General features: G+C 43.8%; 1 long non-coding RNA gene across 1 annotated transcript; it reads left to right on the top strand.

Moving 5' to 3' along the window:
* The first annotated feature begins 1,213 nt into the window (after positions 1 to 1,213).
* On the top strand, positions 1,214 to 18,287 carry LOC140714378 (uncharacterized). The gene is made up of 3 exons (XR_012095866.1): positions 1,214 to 1,346; positions 9,955 to 10,103; positions 17,988 to 18,287. It is a non-coding gene; the product is annotated as an uncharacterized lncRNA (long non-coding RNA).
* The last annotated feature ends 5,590 nt before the right edge of the window (positions 18,288 to 23,877 follow it).

Consider the following 23,877-nt stretch of genomic DNA (forward strand, 5'->3'; position numbering starts at 1 on the left):
ATTTAGAGATACAGTATGGAACAGGCCTTCCAGCCCAACAAGCTGCACCACCCAGCAACCCTCCTATATTTAACCGCAGACTAATCACAGTGCAATTTACAATGTCCAGTTAAACTATCAACTGGTATATCTTTGGACTGTGGGAGGAAACTGGAACACCTGGAAGAAACCAATATTTTCATGGGAAGAACGTACAAACTCCTTACAGGCAGCGCTGGAATTCATCTCCAAACTCTGAGCTAGAATACCTTTGTACTAACCACTACACTACCATGGTGCCTTTTCCTACAATCCAGTTGTTTCTGGGCTTATCATTACTGACTCAAAGTTCAGGATTGTTTAATGTCATTCCCAGTACACAAGTGTATAGGAGAACTACATTATTGTTACTCAGGATCCAACGCAGCACAAAAACAAAATGAGATAAAGAACACAATAATGAAAAACACACAATAAATAGAACTGCACAAGATACATACATAGATTGGTTGTATGTCCATAAAGTGACACTAGGCACAGTAGTGTCTATGCATAGGTGACTGACAGGAAATTATAAAGTGGTGGTGGTAGGGTTTGTGGAGGGGTGGGTTAGTAAATGGAGGTGCTGATCAGCTTTACTGCTTGGGGAAAGTAACTGTTTTTGAGTCTGGCTGTCCTGGCATTGTTGCTATGAAGCCTCCTTCCTGATGAGAGTGGGACTAACAGTCCATATGCAGGGTGTGTGGGATCCCTCATAATGTAACTAGCCTTTTCCCAGCACCTTTCTGTATAAATGTCATTGACGGCAGGTAGGCTGGTGCCAGTGATGCGTTGGGCAATTTTGACTGAGTTTCAATTCTATAGCAACTGTGATGGGACATCAACTCAAGGTCGATTAATTATTAGTCCAAGCTTCCTTAAATAAAATCAGAGGTTCTGTACCTCAACACATGTCTGATGGTTCAATTCAAACCCCATTCCTCTTAGTATACCAGCACTCTGAGAAAAGGAGGCTTGTGTATTTACTACCCCAGAGAGCTCTGCAAGGTGAGACATTGAGTATGTTCATGCTGAGAGAAAAAAATTCTTTCCTCACAGTGGTGATTTTAGAGGCAGTTGCACTGGGAACATTTAAGAGACTTAGATAGAAATGAAACAAATGGAGGGCTAAGTGAGAGGGAGAGGTTAGATTGACCCTTGAGTGGGTTAAAAGATTGGCACAACGACATGGGTCAAAAGGTCTGTTCTATCTTATAAGGTTCTATATTCTATTTCAGTATGAAGAAATGCAGTAGAATTAGTATTTGATATTTCCACACACCAGGCAACAGAGCTACAATGTCTTCATTTCAAGAGGACAGAAGCAGGTAATTCCTTCTCTCTGTCAGTTAATGCATCCTGCTTGCTTTTAAAATCAGTAATAAAACACCAATACCAGTAAGTTCAACATATATCTAAAGCTGATACTTTGAATGCATCGGAAGTCTACGATCTAACTGTGAAATGCAAAGATTACAGTATATTTTTGTTTCAAAACTGATTTCTTATTTGTAATTTTGCAAATTATGAGGGCTTTGGAGCCGCGAGAATGGACATTGCCTATACTTACGCATGTTTTATACAGACAGGCTTTTAGATTTAAAATACTATTTATATTTGAATACAATTGCAGTCCTCATTTTGTTGTGGAATGGCTGTTCATTGCAAAAATGTTGGTTCATATTCATGGGATTATATCATGAAATTTCAACTATGGACAATGCCTAGATGTCACAGTGAAAACCTCTCGTGTAAGGAGACGAATCTTATGGTTGTTTATAGTATACATACTTTAATAATAAATGTACTTTGAACTTATTGCATCTGCCTTTGTTCACCATCAAAGGCTTTTATACCTAATTATATTATGGTTTGTGTAGGACTGCTAATTCACAGAACACACATGGGCAAGACAGAGGCTGATAACTATGAATGGGAAAAATAAAGGGAATGCAGTCATGATTAAAATATTTATGTAGGAATTTTGTGGCCGTGACATTTATGCACAGTTTTGAAACATAACTTATTAATGATATTGAAAAGAATTTCAGTGATCTGAAATACCTGTTTATTTCTGGCTTTTAGGAGTTTTATAACAGTCAAACTGATCAGGATGTCAGCTGAAATTAATTGAATAAATTATACTTAACCAATAGCGATTTCCAAGCAACTGGTGAATTACCTTTAGGCTAAGATAAGTAACAGTGAGATTATAATTACATAATTTATCATCTGAAGCTTTACACATAAAGCAGGCAATAGTTTCATTAAACCTTTGATGTATGGCTGATAAAACATAGTCAAATATCTGGGTTTCTATTAAGATTTGTCTTAACCTTTAAAGGCATACCTTCATAAAGCAAGATCAAGTACGTATCTTAATCCACATAAGGGTATGTATAGAATGAGTTTATACCATTGATATTTCATACTTTTACTGATGTAGTTATGTACAATTACCATTATTAAGACCTCAGTCATCTTAGGTCAGCGTTCTGCCTTTGTAATTGGAATTAATTTTTTATATTTGCCAATACGAGCCATTTTCTAATTACTTTTCTAGTGACCAGACTATTGCTTCATTATAAACAATTCAATAACAACTGGAATTCAACAAATATCTCTGGAAAGGTTAACATCTCGAACTACATCACAAGAGGATGATCATATACCGATTTGGGAGACGGGGCAGACAGCCAAATACTTGGTTAAGCTGTTAGCTTTTGGTGACATATCCTGAGATCATAAGACCATAAGTCTGAGGAGCAGAATTAAGCCATTCAGCCCATTGGGTTTCTCCGCCATTAAATCATGGCAGATTTTTTTTCTTTCAACACTGTTCTCCTGGCTTCTCCCCAGAACCTTTGGCACCCTTATTAATCCATCCAGAGACAGAGAAGCAGTTTCAGCGACAGGTTACTATCGATGCAATGCTCCTCAGACAGGATGAAGAGGTCAATACTCCCCAATGCCATTAGGCTTTACAATTCTACCGCCAGGACTTAAGAACTTTTTAAAAGCTATTATTAATGCTTTTTGAGATAGTGATTTAGATGCATATCATATTTTTTACTGAGTTAAGTATTGTATGTAATTAGTTTTGCTACAACAAGTGTATGGGACATTGGAAAAAAAAGTTGAATTTCCCCATGGGGATGAATAAAGTATCTATCTATCTATCTATCTATCTATCTATCTATCTATCTATCTATCTATCTATCTATCTATCTATCTATCTATCTAATCATGAACCTATCAACCCCTGCTTTAAATACACCCAATGGCCTTCACACCTGTCTATGGCAATGAATTCCACAGATTCATCATCCTCTGGCTAAAGAAATTCCTCCTCATCTCTGTTCAAAAGGGACATTCTTCTATTCTGAGGCTCTGGCCTGTGACCCTACTGCAGGAAACATCCTCTCCACATCCACTCTCTCTAGGTGTTTCAACATTCAGTAGGCCCATAGCTCCTCATGTGTTAGCCCTTTCATTCCTGGGATCATTCTCATAAACCTTCTCTTGACCTGATCTTCTGTTCGTTCTAGTCTCTTTACTGTAATTCCATAAGTTATCTTGTTTAGCAGCCTCAGCGGAACTTTTTATTTCAACTGAAATTAAATTGGAATTTGCAAAGGTTTTGCAAAAAGGGATCCACAATTCAGAAATTTCTAAAGTGAAAGGTTTGAATTGCATCTTTAAGCTTCTACAAAGTATGCTACCTACGTGTGGAAGAAAATAAATTATGTTTCTGAAATGACAAGGGACAGGGGAATTTTTGCATCATTCTTTTATGGTGTTGTCATCTGTCACTGGTGCACTGATGTGTTTCAATGCAATTAAAGCCATTGTGCCATGCATATACAGAGAAAAGAATTCCAGATGCATTTAATGAAGACTTCAGCCCTTTTATACACTGACGCATTTTGGATTCTGACTCAGATACTCTGCTAATTTTTTCACCAAGGTCCTTGATGTGTAGTATTTTCAAATTATGTCAAGTACAATCACAACACAATTGAATTTTGGGATCAATTTAGATAGAAGTGGTGTGTACTGTACTCTAATTAGACCATAAGAGCATAAGGTATAGAAGCAATATTAGGCCATTTGGCCCATTGAGTCTGTTCCACCATTCTATCATGACTGTGGACAGAAAATAATAGTTTATTTTTTTCCAATTCCATATTCACCAATATAAATTGGGCACCACAGTGGCATGGCAGTTAACGCGACACTACTACAGCTCGGGGTGTCGGAGTTCAATTCTGATGTTATCTGTAAGGAGTCTGTGTGTTCTCCCTGTGGAATGTGTGGGTTTTCTCCTGGTCCAAAGGCGTAATGGTTAGGACGTTAATTGGTCATTGTGAATTGTCCAGTGATTAGGCTCGGGTTAAATTGGGGATCACTGGGCAATGTGGCTTGAAGGGTGGAAGGATGTACTCCGTATTGTATCTCAATTAATAAATAACTTAAAAACAGACATCAGATAATCTTTTCTTTTCCTCTGTCTGTAGAAGCTTCTAAATTTATTTTTAGGCTGCTTGCTAGATTTCTCTTGCATTCTAATTTTCCTTTAGTTAATTATAACTTGTTTTCCATTCAAACCCTGCATCAACCTGAAATAGCAGCAGTTTCTTTCCACAGATGCTGTTCGACCCACTGAGTTCCTCCAACAGATTGTTTAAGATTATAGACATTATAAAAATTAGCTTCCTTTGTCGCATGTACATCGAAACATTGAAACCATACTGTGAAATGCGTCGTTTACATCACCGACCAACACGGTCTGAGGATGTGAAGAGGGCAGCCCACAAATGTTGCCATACTATTGGCACCAACGTAGCATGACCACAACTCACTAACTCTAACCCGTACGTCTCTGGAATGTGAGAGGAAACTGGACCACCCAAAAGAACCTCACATGGTCACGGGGAGAATGTATAATCTCCTTATAGACTGCAACATGGGTCGCTGATGCTGTAAAGTGTTACGCTAGCCGGTCTTCTACTGTGCCAACCTAAATTCTAGTTTCTAGCCCCAGTTTGTTGCTCTAGATACTAGCATCCGCAGTCTCTTCTAATCCCCTGGTAAGAATATACACTCAGGGCCACTTTATAAGCTACATGTGTAGAACTGCTCGTTAATGCAAATATCTAAACAGCCAATCATGTGTCAGCAACTCAATGCATAAAAGCATACAGACGTGGTCAAGAGGTTCAGTTGTTGTTCTGGCTAACCATCAGAAGGGGGGAGAAATGTGTTCTAAGTGACTCTGACGGTGGAATGATTGTTGGTGCCAGATGGGGGTGGTTTGAGTATTTCAGAAACTGCTGATCTCCTGGGATTTTCACGCACAACGGTCTCTAGAGTTTACAGAGAATAGTGCAAAAAACATCCAGTGAGTGGCAGTCCTGTGGGTGAAAGTGCCTTGTTAATGAAAGAGGTCAGAGGAGAATGGCCAGACTGGTCAAGCTGACAGGAAGGTGACAGTAACTCGAATAACTACGCGTTACAACAGCGGTGTGCAGAAGAGCATGTCAGAACACAACACACATTGTACCTTAAAGTAGATGGGCTACTGCAGCAAAAAACAATGAACATAAACTCAGTGGCCATTTTATTAGGCATAGGAGGTAACTAAATAAAATGGCCATTGAGTGTAGGTTTCTCCTTTGGAGGTAGCTGGGTAAAACTTCAAAATAATGGATGGAGATGAAGAGGAAATTCTTCTCTTTAAGATCTGTTAATTTTTGAAATTCTTTATGCTGGAGAGCTATGGTAATGGAGATAATGGATATATTCAAGGCTGACCTACTCAGATTTTTGAATGACAGAAGATTCAAAAGGAATCCAAGGAAAGTGGTGCTGAGACTAGGATCAGATCATATGGAACTAGCGGAACCAATGGTCCATAGATCTGGTACCAACATTATGGGATAAATGGACTTCATAAAGTTCATAGAGCGATACACCACAGAAAAAGGCCCTTCGGCCCAACAAGTCCGTGCCGACCGTAGTGCCCACCATGTAACCATATACAGCAACAATTTGTGATTTTCAAAAAGCCAAATTAAATCCACTGTGATTCAATGTTGTAAAACAATAAAACATGAAAACTTCCTAGGGGGTGAATCTCTCTCTCTCGCTCTCTTTTATTATATTGTGGCGACCCACTTTCTGCGCAGGCGAACCGGCTCACAAATAGCCAGCGCGCGGGGAGAGACTTTGGTAATGCATCTCTGACATCATTTCTGCCCAGAGAAGGTGGGTGCTAGGGATTAAATGCCAGCACCGCGAAGTTTGAATAAACTAGTCTCGAAACAACTTACCGACTGCGTGTTGTCTCTAGCTCTGTATGTAGTACATCGCTACAATATATATAGAATTATAGTTTATAATGTATTTTATGTATTGCAATGTACTGTTGCAAAACAACAAATTTTACCACATTCCATATATTAGTGATAATAAACCTGATTCTGAGCAATAGAGAGTATGTTGTTGTTTGTTAGGCGGGTCTAAGTAATATTTAAAGCAGTCTTCACATTCGTGCAGTGGCCTGCTGTTTTGAATGCTTCTATTTCCTTCAGGGTTGTTGGTCATAAGACCGTGAAGCAGCCAGGAATTCCACTGGGGCACTGAGTCTGCATGACTGACACCTCATGTGTAAGCCTCTTCACGCTCAAACGTGTGAGCGCTCGTTAACAGTCGCTCAGTCTCTGGAGGTTTTTATGGCAGGTGCGAGCTTGGTCCATAGTGTTGATATCTCCTCAATTGGACACTAATTGTGCAGTGCACCAAGGACAAAGGCTATTATACTGTCAGCTCAGCTGGTCTAAAGTGTTGCAATGCAAAGTAAACAGGTTTTCCAGATTAAGTGTTGGCACAGTAGCACATTGCTCATTGTTGCTGTGTCACAGTTCCCGTGCCTCGTGTGGATATTTCCAATAGAAGGCAGGGACGTATGAGTAATGTAATGGGCTGATCCTTCCCAGTACATCACTGGTGGAGGGCTGTTTCAAGAAACGATTCCAGGAGAGATTAGAGGTGACATCAGATGCACGTTAGCTCCGGCAGTGTTTGCAGGCCATTACTTCCTGCAAAGCAAAACCCAACATCATGAGTAGCAGCAATCCTTCACTACCAGACAAACTCAACGCCTTTTATGCTCACTTTGAAAGGGAAAATAAAAACCACAGCGACGAGGATCCCTGCAGCATCCGATGATCCTGTGATCTCCGTCTTGGAGACTGACATCAGGCTGGCTTTCAGGAGGGTGAAAGGCAAGACAGCAGAGCCCGATGAGATACCTCGTAAGGATCTGGAAACCTGTGCCAACCAATTGGCAGGGGTATTCAAAGACATTTTCAATCTCTCTCTGCTACAGTCGGAAGTTCCCACCTACTTGAAAAGGCCATCGATTATATCAGTGCCCAAGAAGAGCAGAGTGAGCTGCCTCAACAGCTATCATCCAGTAGCACTCACATCTACAGTGATGAAAAGCTTTGAGATGTTGATCATGGCTAGAATGAACACCCGTTTTCGGAAGGCCCTGGACTCACTGCAATTTGCCTGTCGCCACAAGAGGTCTACAGCAGACACAATCTCAATGGCTCTCCAGGCAGCCTTGGATCACCTGGACAATGCAAACAGGATATGTCAGGATGCTGTTTATTGACTATAGTTCAGCATTTAATATCATCATTCCTATAGTACTGATCAAAAGACTACAGAACCTGGGCCTCTGTACCTCCCTCCGCAACTGGATCTCTCTCTCTCTCTCTCCTCTCCTCCCCCCCCCCCCCCCAAGAGAACTTCACACTGACAGCATACAAGGTTCCTGGAGCTGTTGGATAGAAATACTAACTCCTGCACCACATAATCCCACGGAGTTGAGGCGTCTCAGCTGGCGAGAGGCGTCCGAACCCAACCTCATTGGGAGTTCCAAGTCCGGACTTTGACATCTTTTCAATTTTTTTGCAAATTCTCAAATTGCTGGTGGAGCTCCAGCAGTCCATGCAAAAATGCTGCCCGAGGTAGCACAGCCCCCTGAATCTGTCCCGTTGATGGCCCGAGGTAGCACAGCCCCCTGAATCTGTCCCGTTGATGGCCCGAGGTAGCACAGACCCCTGAATCTGTCCCGTTGATGGCCCGAGGTAGCACAGACCCCTGAATCTGTCCCATTGGGACTTTATCATTTTTCTCTGACTTCTGGCAGAGTCTCGGATCAGCAGGGGGAGCATGTAGCAATGGCGAAATTACTGCCGTTTCTCAGAGGAACTGACAGAAGCTTTAAGCAACACACACAAAATGCTGGTGGAACGCAGCAGGCCAGGCAGCATCTATAGGGAGAAGCACTGTCGACGTTTCGGGCTGAGACCCTTCGTCAGGACTTCCTGTAGGACTTCCCTATAGATGCTGCCTGGCCTGCTGCGTTCCACCAGCATTTTGTGTGGTGTGTGCTTTAATTTCCAGCATCTGCAGATTTCCTCATGAGAAGCTTTAAGATTTGCTCCCTCGCTCTGTTTAATATGGAAGTCCCGTCAGAACCTTTCCAGCCACTACACTATTGTAGCCTTTCACACTGACATCAACAGAAATCACCTTAACTGATGAAAACTTCAACTTTTCATCAACTAGAAAATAGCTCTGAAATGTTATGCTTTATTTAATTATTTAGAGATACAGCATAGTAACAGGCCCTTCTGGCCCAGCAAGCCCAGATGCCACAATTACACCCATGTCTGTGGAATATGGGAGGAAACCAGGGAAAACCTACATGGTCGCAGGGACAACGTACAAACTCCTTACAGATTGGGGCAAGAATGAACCTCTTTAATATGTATTAAAGCTGTAATATCTTGTCCAAGGATTGTGCTGGAGAGGTCTTGTGTGTTCTTGTGGTCCCAAGAATGGTGTCATCTGGAGCTTAACTATCTGGTGCTTAGCTCCTGGTAGGGTCACCCATGGCAGTAATGTCCAGGGGGAGGTTCCAGACACGAGTCCTGAACAGTGGAGCTGGTGGAAGATGATTGCACATCACAAAGGAAGTGAAGACGGAGGAAGATTGCAGCAAGGAGAGGGTCTGCAGTCTGTCTAGAACAGTGTGGTATTCCATGCATCAGCCTCCTCATGTTAAACAAAGTCATGCACAGGCTTTCTCCACTCAGGGGATTTACCCTAGCATCCCAGATATATGGATCTCAGATCAGCCTCTGACCAATAGACATCACTTTAGGAGAACATTATACTCGAGCGATTGCACTGCTTTAAACGTTACACTAACCACTATGCTGTAGCACATCTTTGCAGAGTATTTTGAATTTCGCAAGGAACTGGTGGAAGCTTGAGCCAATACCCCCTTTTATTGAACATTACAGTAGCTAATTCAATTTACTTTTAACCCTTCGAAATATTGTAGCATTGAACTTGGGTTGCTGGCGCTGTATTAGTGTTACACTAAACACTACGCTATCATGCCATCTAATCTAAATTTCATGAGGTTTAATTGAGCTTTCGATGCCACGGTAAAGTTGAAATGTCTGAACCACACACAACACTCTTCTGGAGGAGCTCAGCAAGTCAGAAAGCATCTTTGGAAATGAATAAAAATTGGAAGTTTTGGACCAGTTTGTTTTCTCTACCACCTTATTTTGCATCTTCCATATTGAACCATTCATGTTCGACTACATAATTGAAGAAAAGTTTCAGATAAAGGGTGAAAGCGATTTTCCTATGCTGCTCAACACCTGACAAAATTTTATCTCAGATTTTTCTAAAGAGCTTTCTCTCTCTCCCTTGGTTATGCATATTGCAACTCAAATAAATCCCTGCATGAAAATTCCTTGTACAATATTTATAAGTGGTATGAGTAATCAGGCCTTAGATCAGGAACTGCAATGTCCAGCCATCTCCCCTGTACTCTCTCCACAGTGTCTCCTTACAGGAACGATTCTCCTTCTCCATCCTGCCCGCTGATGTTCTTAAACAGCTTGAATGAGACCCTCAGCACTTTCATCTCTTCTCACCACAGCTGCCACCTTCGCCTCCGAGGATTCGAACAGTGACTCATCTTTGATGAGGTAACATCATTAGGAGAAGTTAGAAACCATGTCAACTGACCTGATTAATTTGATTTGAGTTTTCTCTGATGTGTATTTGTGTTCAAGGAATGAGTGCACGTGTATGTGTGTGGTGTGTATGTGCGCACCGCAGATGTGCACATGCAGGAGTATGGGTTTGTGTGTGTGTGTGTCTGCATACAGTATATGAGAGAGGGTGTGTGTTTGTGTTTATTTTTATTTATGTATGTGTTTGACACTTGTGTGTGTGGTGTGTGTGTGGTGTGTGTGTGAGAGAGAGAGAGAGAGAGAGAGATAGAGAGAGAGAGAGTGTGTCTGTGTTTGCCATGTTGTGTGGGGGGGGGGGGTGTAGGTAAGTGCATATTTGTGTTTCTGTATTTATTTGCTACTGTTTGTGTTCCTGGTTGTGCGTGTGTGTGTGTATATATCTCCTGTGTGAAATTCAATCATCCAGATTATTCAGCGCTGAAATATTCTCATTACACGAATGAACAAGTACACAGAAACTAATCTCCTAACTCATTGTGCTTCCCTTCCTCCACCATCAATGCTGCCCTCAACTGTATCTCTTCCATTTTGCCATGCCCTGCCCCTCACCCCCATCATCCTACCACCCCACCAGATATAGGGTTCCTCCTGTCCTCCCTTACCATCCACCATCCTCTGCATCCAGCACATAATTCTCCAAAACTCTAACTGGATCCCACCACCAAGCACATCTTCCCCTCCCTCCCCCCCCCCCCCCCCCCACTTTCTGCTTTCCACAGGGATTGCTTCCTACACGACTTCCTTGTCCATTCATCCCTCCTGGCACTTATCCTTGCAGGTGGTACAAGTGCTACACCTGTCGCTACAACCTCCTCCCTCACTACCATTCAGGCCCTAACCAGCCCTTCCAGGTGAAGGAACACTTCACCTGTGAGTCTGTTGGGGTCATCTACTGTGTCTAGTGCTCCCAGTGTGGCCTCCTGTATATCGGTGAGACCCAATGTAGATTGGGAGACCGCTTCGCTGAACACCTATGCTCTGTCTGCCACAAAAAGCCGGATCTTCCAATGGCCGCCCATTTTAATTCCACGTCCCATTCCCATTCCGACTCGACACGTCTATCCATGGCCTCCTTACTGTCACAGTGAGGCCACACTCAGGTTGGAGGAGCAACACCTTATATTCCACCTGAGTAGCAATCCAACACAGATGGCATGAACATCGATTCCTCGAACTTCTGGTAATACCCCCCCCCCCCCCTTCAGCATTCCCCATTCCCATTTCGATGTGCTTGTGAAGATTCTGCAAGAAAGTTTTACATTGAGCCTGTGCATGCACTTGTCTGTATGACTTTGACTTTGGACACCAGAGTACCAGATGAAACCCACACGGTCAACCTCCACATGGACATCACTGGAGATCAGGTTTGAACAAGAGAGGTGCTACTGTGCCACACCCTAATCACAGAAATGAATCTGGCACCTTGAGATTTTACAATCTCTTGGTCTTAAAAGGGTCAATGGTACCCTGGAACGCTCTCTGGATTTCTGTATAAGCTCAGAGTTCCCCTTCTGTCACATCGGTCAACCCAGCCCTCTCAACCTCACTCTCACTTAAGAACAGTTTGCTATAGAAATGGGAAGGATTAGTATTATGGCGAGAATTTGGTCCATAATGACAGACGAGGAAGCCTTGTTAAACTCATTAACAGTTTTATTGTAATAAACACAAAACGGAGAGAGAACAGCTCAGTCTTGTACAGACGGGGGGGGGGGGGGGGGGGGGGTGGCCATCACACACCCCGGTTACAATTAGGGGTGACCCACAAATACAGAAGCGAATAACTGTATAACCCACCCTATGGAACAATAGATGAACTGGAACTTCCCACCATAATTCCACAAAACCATTTTAACACAAGACCAATAAACAGTTCTAGCCATTAGAAATGCAGGGATGGCTGTCGACCACGGCCCCCACCCCTGAGCGTCACACGGTCACCACAATGCGGAGATGGAGAGAGCTGAACCAGGTCGAACCCCGCGATACAATCCAGGGCATCATCAATTCGGGCAGCGAGTCGAAGTTCTTCCAGGTCACGGCACTGAGCCGGTCGTAGTCTCCGCAGAACTGCCACGACCCGTCTTTCTTCCTGATCAACACAGCTGGGGCTGCCCATGGGCTAGCAGAGTGCCCGATGATGCCAGCTGCTGCCACCTCTTCGATCCGCTGCTTCGCGAGGGGCCGGCTGATGGGCTGGGCGTTCTTGGCGTTAATGTCGTGTTGGACCTGACTCGTGTGCCTGCTGTCCTCGTCCCTGGCTGCGGAAGTGTTGAGGAGCTGGTCCGGGAGATCTTTCAGCCTCCGCCGCTGATCCTGATCCAACCCATCGCTGCTCCACCGCCACAGCCCTCGCATCTGGCGGGACAGTCTCCGTTGGAGAACACCTTTGTGTCCCGCCGGTGTCGTCGCGCTGCCCTGATGCGGTGTGATGGGGGCACGATGTGCTGTGCTAGGGTAACCGGGTGTTCCTGCACCCCCCCGCCTGGTCCGCTTCCTGGAGCTGCCCTGCTGGAGAGCCACGGCTTCGGCGCCGAAGTAGAACGTGGTTCCGGCACATCCACACGCCCCCCACCCCCAGGTGGGCAGCAGGTCCGGCCCAATGATGCAGGATTCCCGGATGTCGGTTAGCCACACCTCGTGTTCTGCTGTACTTTCCCCCCACTTCCCTCTCATCGCCACACAGTTGCCAGTGACCCGTAGCCAGCCGGACCCGCTGTTCTTGTCCACCCAGGCGGGTATGGCTGGTCCTTGTTGGAGAGGACACCCGGAACGATGAAGGTGATGGTTGACCCAGTGTCCACCAACGTACTGCACCCGATGCCCTCCACCACGCAGTGGACATATATGCCTTGCTCTTCGCCCAACGGACCATCCGGGGAGGCTGCAACGGGGGGATTCTGCTGGAGTTCTCAGGTGACACTGGAATGCCTTGGGGTCTAAAATTGCTTCTGCCCTCTCGCCTCTTCCAGTGCCTCCGGCGGCGATGACAGTGATTCCTGGCGAACGTGCTCCAGCATCAACACTTTACAAAGGCGTGGTGGGCAAGCTCTTCCTGGGCTATGAGAGAAAACTGGGGGTGGCAATGCCGAGCACAGTAGTAGAGATCTGCTGTGATCGCCCCCAAGTTTCTTCCATAAAGCGCCATCTGCTGCCCAGTTCTTCCCTCATTGCTTCGTCCACTGGCCTCTGCTCGAAACACTGCTCCAGCGCTGCTCTGCCAGCGTTAAGTCGAGAAGGGTGCGCTGTGCGCAGGGCATCTCCCTCCAGTGCCAAGGCAAGGTGCACCGTCGTCTCGCTGGGGCTCCACCCGTTGTGCCATTCGGCAAGTTTGACTTGCACCAGGTAAGGCTCCCGGCGGTTCTTACCGTTGAATCTGGGGAGCTTTAGGGTGGACATTGAGGTGCAAATTGTCGAGGCCCGTTGGTCTTCCTCTTGCTCCAGAATCCGCCATAGTGCCCATCCTCCCATAGCTGGGTTACGAGTTGCGAGGAAGGTGACTGATACGTTCCGTTTTGTTCCCCGGGTTGGGCAGCCTGGGTACGCTCGCTCAGTCGGGGTTCCCTGGGAAGCCACAATTCCCGGTTCCCAGGTTCTCCCTCCGGGTTCCGCCTTCATGAGCCCCAGCCCAGGTGTGTGCTGGGAGGCCTATTGATCAATACCTCGACTTATTCCTCATGTCTTAAGGCACGCTTTCCGACATCGTAGTCGTAGCTCTTCAATCTCGTTGTCATTTCGGATCCCACTCCTGACACCAATGTGGCGAGCATTTGGTCCATAATGACAGACGAGGAAGCTCGTTAACTCAAAAACAATTTTAATGTGATAAGCACAAAACAGGCTGGGCGCCATAATCCGGAGAGAGGAAAGCTCAGTCTCGTACAGGCAGGGGTGGTGACCATCACACACCCCCGTTACAGTCATGGTGACCAATAACTGCATAACCCAAGCTGAAATAAAACAATAAGTGAACTGGAACTTCCTACCATAATTCCACAAAACCATTTTAACACAAGAACCATAAACAGTGCTGGTCATTAGAAATGCAGGGATGGGCTGTCGACCACAATCCCCTCCCCCCAGAGCGTCACAAACATTTTGGAACCTTTCTCATCAACAGTTTTAAGTTCAAGTTTAATTGTCATTCAACCATGCGTGAAAATCCACGAATAGACCAAAAGGAACAGCATTTCTGCACAGCCAAGGAGCACCAACAATCACACACAGCACAAGCCACATATAAGATAGCAAGCACATATAATATATCAGTAAAATGGTCCAAGACCCTGAGACTATGAATGTTGCAGCAATCTGGCTAGTCTTCTGCGGAGCCAACACTGGGGGCAGCACCGACTCCAACTTGGATAACGCACACACCGCCTCTGGTGGAGTGTGCTGACTCTGATGCCTCTCCCGGGGGAGGGAGGGGGCTGTTGACAGGTGACACTGTGACTTAAGGCCTGGTTCTCAGAACAACCAAGGCTATGCAGCCAACCCTACCCACCAGCAACCCCTGCCGTCTGCCAATAAATCAGTGAATCGGTCTTGCAGCATTCCTTAATGACAACGTCCAGCAGGATCTTGCAATTACAAGAAGGGCGACTAGGACAATCACTTGCTCTTGGACTACACAACACCTTCACGCGCCAACTCCTCTGACGACTCTCTGGTGCAGGCACAGCCAATCCACCACGTTCACCTTCTTCAGATTCTCCACCAACAAGCAGCTCGCTGAAGGGCTGGACTGGCCAGCAGTTTACGTTCTTAAGGTCCAAGCAGGGTCTTGCAATCGTAAAAAAAAGAGCGTTTGAAAAGGACAATAGCACATTTGGTTGACCCTGTTGAGACCCGGAGTAACCGAACGCAGTGCCTGCCATCTTACGAGAAGTGAAATATCTGGCTGTTAGCTAAAATATTAAATTATCTATTTTAGACATTGCCAATTGAACAATTGGACTGCAGTTATAAATAAAAACATAATTATTCTATTAGATATAAAATATTAACAAGTTACTTCCTTAAAGAGTATTTCTAAAATCCATATCCACCAAAATAGTTAATTGGGGCCTCAGGTAAATGTCTCTTACAATGATTAAAGCAGTATTTTTCAATAAATATTACTTTGTGGTTTTGAACAAACCAATCCTGTTAACATATAAAAAAGGCAGAGTTGCTGATGGCTATAATGGAGATCAGCACAATCAATGTGCCTGTTATGTTCAGGGCAATATTTGATTGCTACAGAATGGGAGTAGCGGTCTATTTAATGCCTGCAACACAACCTTGCACCTGAAGTCAATTTGGTTAAAGTCAGGTAGGTTTCTTTAAAAGGCAAATGAACAGCATTATCAGAGTTAACATGGAGAGCACAGTGTGGGCAGGGAATGAATGCTAAAGATCCCCAAGTTAGTGTGCCATTGAATAGCACCGTCATCATAGTTTTTTCTCTGTCTTTAATCTGGTTCTTATTTTTTTCTCTATCCATGACCATGTGATTGTTCATAGCAAATTTTCCTACTGAAGTGGTTGAATAGCATGTTCCAATTGAATAGCAGCTCCACCATGGGCACCAGCCTCCATAGTATCCAGGACATCTTCAGGGAGCGATGCCTCAAAAAGGCACTGTCCATCATTAAGGACCCCCATTGTCAAGGACATACCCTCTTTTCATTGTTACCATCAGGAAGGAAATACAGAAGACTGAAGACACACACTCTTAACTGGAAGACTACTATCTGTGCAGATCAGTGATAACATCTCCTCCTCACTGACGATCAGCACAGGCGCACCTCAAGGGTGTGTGCTTAGCCCACTGCTCTATTCTCTCTATACCCATGACTGTGTGGTTAGGTATAGCTCAAATGCCATCTATAAATTTGCTGATGATACAACCATACGAAGATGAGAGGGCATGCAGGAGCGAGTTATACAGGCTTGTGGGGTGGTGTCGCAGCAATAACCTTGCATTCAATGCCAGTAAAATGAAAGAACCGATTGTGGGATTCAGAAAGGGTAAGATGAGGGAACACAAACCAATCCTCACAGGAGAATCAGAAGTGGAGAGAGTGAGCAATTTCAAGATCCTGAGCGTCAAGATTTCTGAGGATTTAACCTGGTCCCAACGTATTGACGCAGCTATAAAGAAGGCAAGAGTGTGACTATATCTCATTCGGAGTTTAAAGTGATTGGTTTGTCACCTAAAATGCTCGAAAACTTATATAGATATACCATGGAAAGCAATCTGCCAGGCTGCATTACTGTCTGGTATGGGGGGGGGGGGGGGGGTGCTACTGCACAGGACTGTAAGAAGCTACAGAAAGTTGTAAAATAAGTCAGCTCCATCTTGAGTTCTCGCCTCCATAATATCAGAATCAGGTTTATTATCACCGGCATGTGACATGAAATTTGTTAACTTAGCAGCAGCAGTTCAATGCAATACATAATCTAGCAGAGAGAAAAAAAAAAATTAAAAAAATAATAATAATTATGTATATTGAGTAGATTTCTAAAAAGTGCAAAAACAGAAATACTGTATTTTAAAAAGTGAGCAGGTGTCCAAAGGTTCAAAGTCCATTCAGGAATCGGATGGCAGCGGGGAAGAAGCTGTTCCTGAATGGCTGAGTGTGTGCCTTCGGGCTTCTGCATCTCCTCCCTGGTGGTAACAGTGAGAAAAGGGCATGCAGCAATTTAGGAATGTGCAGGCTGGCCACTCCTCAATGCACGTACAAGGCTTCCCCTGTGAGAGAGTTAGGAGCACCAAGTTTCTGGGAGTGCATGTTGTTGCATGAATTACCGGTAGATACAAAGCAGCTTCTTTATTCGATAAAACAAGGTACAGCAGGCATGATATGGAGACATTTTCAGTCGAAAGGTCTGCTGGCCCAATGTGGGGCTCCATATTTTATGTGATAAACATGGAAGGACAACTCCATATTTACAATGTGTGGACAATGCTTTCTTTGAAACCACATTTAACCTCCACACCTCCTGATTCACATCCACACCACAGACACCCAAATGAATTTTAATCAGCATTGTCCGGACTGGAATTCACAGCTTTTAGGAACCCATTGCTCAGAGCTGCACCCCAAATTAAATGCACAATACATTTTCGGATGTGAAGACTGGTAGCAAAAGGCAATTGCTAAATGCATATGTCCTAAACCCAAAAATCATTCTATCAGTGCACATAATGGACGATCTCATGTGGTTCCTCAACACCACCTCTTTAGACAAGAAAGCACAGTAACATCTCCTAAGGAGATTGATGCAAACAGTGCCCCCCCCCCCTCCACATTCCAACTTATTTTTGCAGGAGCACCATCAAGAATTGTCTGACTAGCTGCATCACTGTCTGGCATGGGAATTGCAATGCAGCTAATTAGAAGACCTTGCAAAGGATTGTGAGGAGCACTAAGGGGATCACTGGGATATCTCTTCCATCCATCGAAGATAATTACCAGTACTGTGTATGCAGAGCCCTTAGCGTTGTAGATGATCCTTCCCATCCATCCAACAAACTCTTTGACCCCCTACCATCAGTAGCATTAGGATAAGGATTTTAGAATGGGGAACAGCTTCTTCCCCCAGGCTGGGAGACTACTGAACTCCCGGTGACCACCAGGGTTTCACCATCTATGTAGTACCAGCAGTTACGTTTTAACTTGTGATGTAAATACACCTTATTATTTGTTAATTTGCGTGTTTATTCATGTGTTGTATGTGAGTTATACATACTGAGTTGTGCACTTGGTCAGGAGAAACTTTCTTTCATTTGGTGGTGTACATCTATATGGGTGGAAACGTCAATAAACTTGAACTTGAACTTGATTTCAGGCTATGTTGTTTTGGAGGGAGGAAACTGAACTTATCACCTCCTTTCTGGCTGTGATTCTACGTATCAGTCCTGGATGTTCCAATGAATATTGAACTGGACCACCCCTCAAACAGAAACTGAATCAACATCTATTTCAAGCCAAAAACGACCAAAAATATCCCAAGAAGGAAGAAGAGTTCTACAGCAGAGAAAAGAAAACGCATAGAATCATTCAAGTGAGGCAAAGATTGAAACTTCAAATAATTAACTCCAGTAATTTTATTTTAAAAGAAGGCAATGCAGCCTAGAGGATAACTTTCCCCTGCAAATCGTGCCTTTGAAACTGGTAATGCAAAAGCTTTAACCTTGCTGCTTTGGCTTGACATTGTAATTTTTCCAATTTTTCTAAGTAATTGGTAAAGTAAAATCCATTTTCAAGTTAGTAATGAAGGATCATCATTTCATCATTGTAATTGGGGCGTTGGAATGAATTGTACTCCTGCAATTGAGTGCTGGCTTGTCTCTGATGAAGACGAGTAATTTCTGCTGTCAACACTTGATTGCCACAAATCAAAAGTGTTACAGTTAGGATTGGACATGGTCTAATCAATATTGGATTAAATCTCAAAGTTAAAAAATCCCTCAGGCTCAGTTAATCCAACATTCACGTACTCATGATTCAGATACTGTTCCCTCCTCCTCCCCTTTTCTTCTAATTCCCCATTCTTGCCCCTTACCTATTCTCACTTATCTATCACCACCCCTGGATCACCTACTGTCTCTTTCTCCTAAGGTCCACTCTGCTGTCCTATCAGATACCTCCCTCTTCAGCCCTTTATCTTTCCTGCCCACCGGGTTTCACCTATCACCTTCTAGCTATCCTTCTTCCCCGCCCCCCCCCCCACCATTTTATTCTGTCATTTTTCCTTTCCCCTTTCTTCTCCATTCTGATGAAGGATCTCAGCCTGAAACGTCAACTGTTCATTAATTAACTATGGATGCTGCTTGACCTGCTGAGTTCCTCCAGCATTTTGTGGGTGTTGCTCTGGGTTTCCAGCATCTGCAGAATCTCTCATTTTTATAAATAATGGCCTGTTAGATTGGAGTGTAGAATGGTTATTTTCTTGTAGCTTAACTTGTTTGCATTTTTATAAAATACAATATCACCTGCATTCTGTACATCTAATTGTTCAGTGAGTTCTCCATTGGGTACAGTTGCCTCTGTATTTTTCTGCAAACCTCTTGTTTTCAGAGGCGGTGTCATATTATTTGACGTGGCTACCTTATTGGTTAATTGTTATCAGAAGAATTACTGTTATCAACAACGTGAGAAATTCTGCAGGTGCTGGAAATCCGTACAGTTCTGATGAAGAGTCTCGGCCTGAAACGTCGACTCTTTTCCATAGATGCTGCCTGGCCTGCTGAGTTCATCCAGCATTTGTATGTGTTGCTACTGATATCATAAGTCTGGTATGAGAAGACCACGCTACTTTTAGTTTTGCTCTTTTCTTTGTCTCATGGCATGCTTCTTCCTCTTCTTTGCCCTTGTAGCACTTAATAAAGTGATTGTAAGCAGCAAGTTCTCTGCCTCATTCTTGACTTCCAAGGAACCTTTAGATCACAAAAGCATCAGGATCCAACAATAGTTTCTGACCTGGTGTGTTCATGGCTTCTTTCAATTCGGTTAAAACATCTCTGAAGTTACCAGGATGGAGTCTAACAACAGAACAGTTTACTGTAAAATGCTGGAACAGTCACGTACAAAAGTCTTTACATTTCAAAGCAATTTCACTGCTTCTAAATCCTTTTCTAAACCCTTTGTCTTATTGTTTATTCTGGAGACTTCAGTAACCTTACCTGCACTCTCCATTGTTTTTATGTTATCCGTACGTTTACAAGATGTCAAATCCGCCTCCCTACTATTTAGTTTGGAGTCCTCTCTGGAGCCCGAGTTACGCAATTCACCAGGACCCTGGTCCCAGCAAGGTTCAGGTGGGTCCCGCCTGATGGTCTGCACAAGTCCATGTATGCACAGGTGCAATGAAAAACTTATTTGCAACAGCATCACCAACACCTAGCATTAGATACATAACATTAGCAAGAAAATTATAAGTTACACATAAAGCGTAAAAGAAAGAATACAATTAGAGCAAAAAAAAATCACAAAATCCATTGTGGAGCAAAGTGGTTATAACATTGCTGTAGTGAAGTAGTCATTTGGTAGAGCTGAACTGCTGAAGGGAAGTAGCTGTTCTTGAACCTGGTGCTGTAGGACTTCAGGCTTCAGTACCTCCTGCCCAATGGTAGCTGCGGGAAGATGGCATGGTGGAGATCTTTGATGATATATGTTGCCTTCTTGAGGCAGCACCTCATGTAAATGTAAAGTGTTAATGAATGAGAAAAGTTTGATGGCTCTGGGCCTGTACTCACTGGGTTTTAGAAGAATAGCGGAGGATCTCATTGAAACCTATCAAACATTGGAAGCCCAATATAGAGTGGACGTGGAGAGGATGTTTCCTGTAGAGGATAGAATAATGCCTTTAGAACAGAGATAAAGAGAAATTTCTTTTGCCAAAGGGCAGTGAATCTGTGGAATTCAGACAGCTGTAAAAACCAGATCATTGGATATATTTAAAGTGGAGGTTGATAGACTTTTGAATAGTGAGGATGTCAAAGGTTATATGAGAAGAGTTGCATTGAGAGGGATAATAAATCAGCCATGGTGGAGCAGACTCAATGGGCCGAGTGGCCTAACTTTGCCACTGTATCTGATGGTCTTAAATGCATATTTTTGTTGGGGGGGAGAGATTGCTTCTGATCTATTGATCGATGTAACCTCCTGCCGTTGAACAGTTTTACCCATAGCCAGGGAAGCTCTGACCGTGCTCCCTCTCTGCTAAAAATCAATGGATGAGAATTCCAGGCAGCATGCCCATTTCTTTCTGACATGGGTAACGGTGAGCTTTTGGAAAATTATCCTCATTTTCAACCCTTTGTGCATTGTTAAGTCTTCACAAGAAATGTCATTTCTCTGTGGAGAAGTATTTACGCTGTTAAACTGGGGGATAATTAATTTCTTTTATAAATAATTAAAATACCCAACCAAAATAAAATTCAATCAGGCTTCTCAAGATGGAGCTCATTTCACTGAAATAGAACACTGGCAGGGAACCAGCGCAGGGCTCTCAATGCTCAGAGCTTTTTAACAGATGAAGTTGCAATCATGTATTATTTTTGGCGACTGTTTGCAGAAAATATACTGTAGATGATTGTAAGGAGGAGACATGTGCCCGATTCTGATGTTGCAAAGTCAAATGCAGAGTAGTTATTGAGATCATTGGGCTGGAAGAAGAGACATATTTTGGTGCAGAACAAACAGCTCAGATAAAGGAGGATTGCCTAAAATTCATTTGCACTCAGCAGTGCTAAATGTGCTAAAATAAAAATCACTTCAGCACAGTGTAACCTGCCTCTGAAATAGAGAGAAGAACTTTGTATGGTAGCAAGGTCAATCTTTCTCTCTTGTAATAGTTAAACAGGAAAGGGGAAGCTGACTTCTTTGCAAAATGGGGTCTTTGCATCTGGATAATTAAGCAGCAAGGATTCACTGGTCCCTTAACATGGAGTGGTGCTTTCTGTTATAAGACCATAAGACACAGGAGTCAATGTGGGCTATTTGGCCCATTAAGTCTACTCTACCATTCAATCATGGCTGATTTATTTTTCCTCTCAACCCTATTCTCCTGGTTTCTTCCCGTAATCTTTGATGGCCTAAATAATCAAGAACCTATCAAACTCTGCTTTAGATATACTCAATGACTAGGCCTCCATAGTCGTCTGTGGCAATAAAACCAGTCCCTGAGCCAGTCCTCATCAGGGGATCAGAGGCGGAGAGGGTCAGCAACGTACATTCCTCAGTGTCGTCATTTCAGAGGACCTGTCCTGGGCCTAGCACGTAAGTGCAATTACAAAGAAAGCACGACAGAGCCTCTACTTCCTTAGAACATCTAAAACTTTGACAAACTTCTATAGTTGTGTGGTGGATCGCAGCCTGTTATTGGAAATACCAATCCTTTGAACAGAAAATCCTACAAAAAGTAATGGATACAATCCAGTCCATCACGGGTAAAGCCCCCCCTACCACTGAGCACATCTGTGTGGAGCGCTGTTGTAGGAAAGCAGCATCCATCAACAGGGACGTCCACCACCCAGGTCAGGCTCTTTTCTCACTGCTGCCATCAGGGAGAAGGTACAAGAGCCTCAGGACTCACACCATCAGGTCCAGAAACAGTTGTTACCCCTCAACCATCAGGCTCTTGAACCAGTGGGGACAACCTCACTCAACCTCACTTGCCCCATCACAGCTGTTCCCACAAGCCATGGACTTAGTTTCAAAGACTCTTCATTTCATATTCTCAATATTCGCTGCTTATCTATTTACTTATCTATCTATCTATCTATCTATTTATTTATTTATTATCATTTCCTTTTGCATTTGCACAGGATGTTGTGTTTCACACAATGGTTATTTGTCCATCCTGTTGGGTGTTGTCTTTCACTGATTATTTCTTTTCTGATTCTTGGATTTACTGAGTTTGCTCAGAAGAAAACGTATCTCAGAATTGTACAGTATATGGTGACATATATAGTATGTACTTTGATAATAAGTTTACATAAAACTTTGAACCTTTGAACATTGAATTCCACAGAATTTTCTGGCTAAAGAAATTCCTCCTTATTTAATTTCTAGAGGGTGTCCTTCTGTGCTGAGGTGGTGCCCTCTGGTCCTCGACTGTCCCATTATTTGAAACCATCTCTCAGCATTCACTCTTTCCAAGTTTGGGAGTGCTTGCACATGAATCACAAAAGGTCTTGCATGTGCAACAGGCTATCAAGAAGGAAAATATTGGCCTTCATTGCTAGAGGGATTGAATTTAAGAGCAGGGAGGTTATGCTGCAACTGTACAGGGTACTGGTGAGGCCACACCTGGAGTAATACAGGCAGTTCTGGTCTCCCTGCTTCAGGAAGGATACACTGGCTTTGGAGGCGGTGCAGAGGAGGTTCACCAGGTTGATTCCAGAGATGAGGAGGTTAGACTATGAGGAGAGATTGAGTTTCCTGGGACTGTATTCACTGGAATTTAGAAGGATGAGAAGAGATCTTACAGAAACATATAAAATTATGAAAGGGATAGATGGGATAGAGGCAGGAAAGTTGTTTCCACTGGTAGGTGAGACTACAATTAGGGGACATAGACTCAAGATTCAGGGGAGTAGATTTAGGACAGAGAGGAGGAGGAACTGTTTTTCCCAGAGAGTGATGAATCTGTGGAATTCTCTGCCCAATGAAGCAATGGAGGCTACCTCAGTAAATATATTTAAGACAAGTTTGGATAGATTTTTGCAGAGTAGGGGAATTAAGGGTTATAGGGAAAAGGAAGGTAGGTGAAGATGAGACCATGGCCAGATCAGCCACGATCTTATTGAATGACAGAGCAGGCTCGACAGGCCAGATACTGCTCCTATTTCTTATGTTTGTTGCACGGGCGTGGCTGTGGGTCGAACCCAAATGCTGAACACAAGTGTGGAGACTGCGGAGGGAGACGCTATCGTCGTAGCGAACGTGGGAAGGGTTCCAAGGGGGGTTTTGTCGGAGTCTTGGTCTCAGTAGATAATTCAGGAACAAGGCTGTGCTTAATTGTTCTAAACACCATGGAGCGAGGTACTCGTATACGAGTTGACCAACGAACAGGCACCTTCTGGTGGTGGTCTCAGGACTCTTATACTACTCTGTTCGATGACATGCAGGTGTTTGTAATTCTTGGAACCTGGGAATAGATTGGGCATTAATGAGGTGTTAATGGCCCAATTCCGGAGTAAGACAGCCAGGTGCCAGAAGGGGCCATGACA

Source organism: Hemitrygon akajei, chromosome 21, assembly GCF_048418815.1.
Source record: "Hemitrygon akajei chromosome 21, sHemAka1.3, whole genome shotgun sequence".
Lineage (NCBI taxonomy): Eukaryota > Metazoa > Chordata > Chondrichthyes > Myliobatiformes > Dasyatidae > Hemitrygon > Hemitrygon akajei.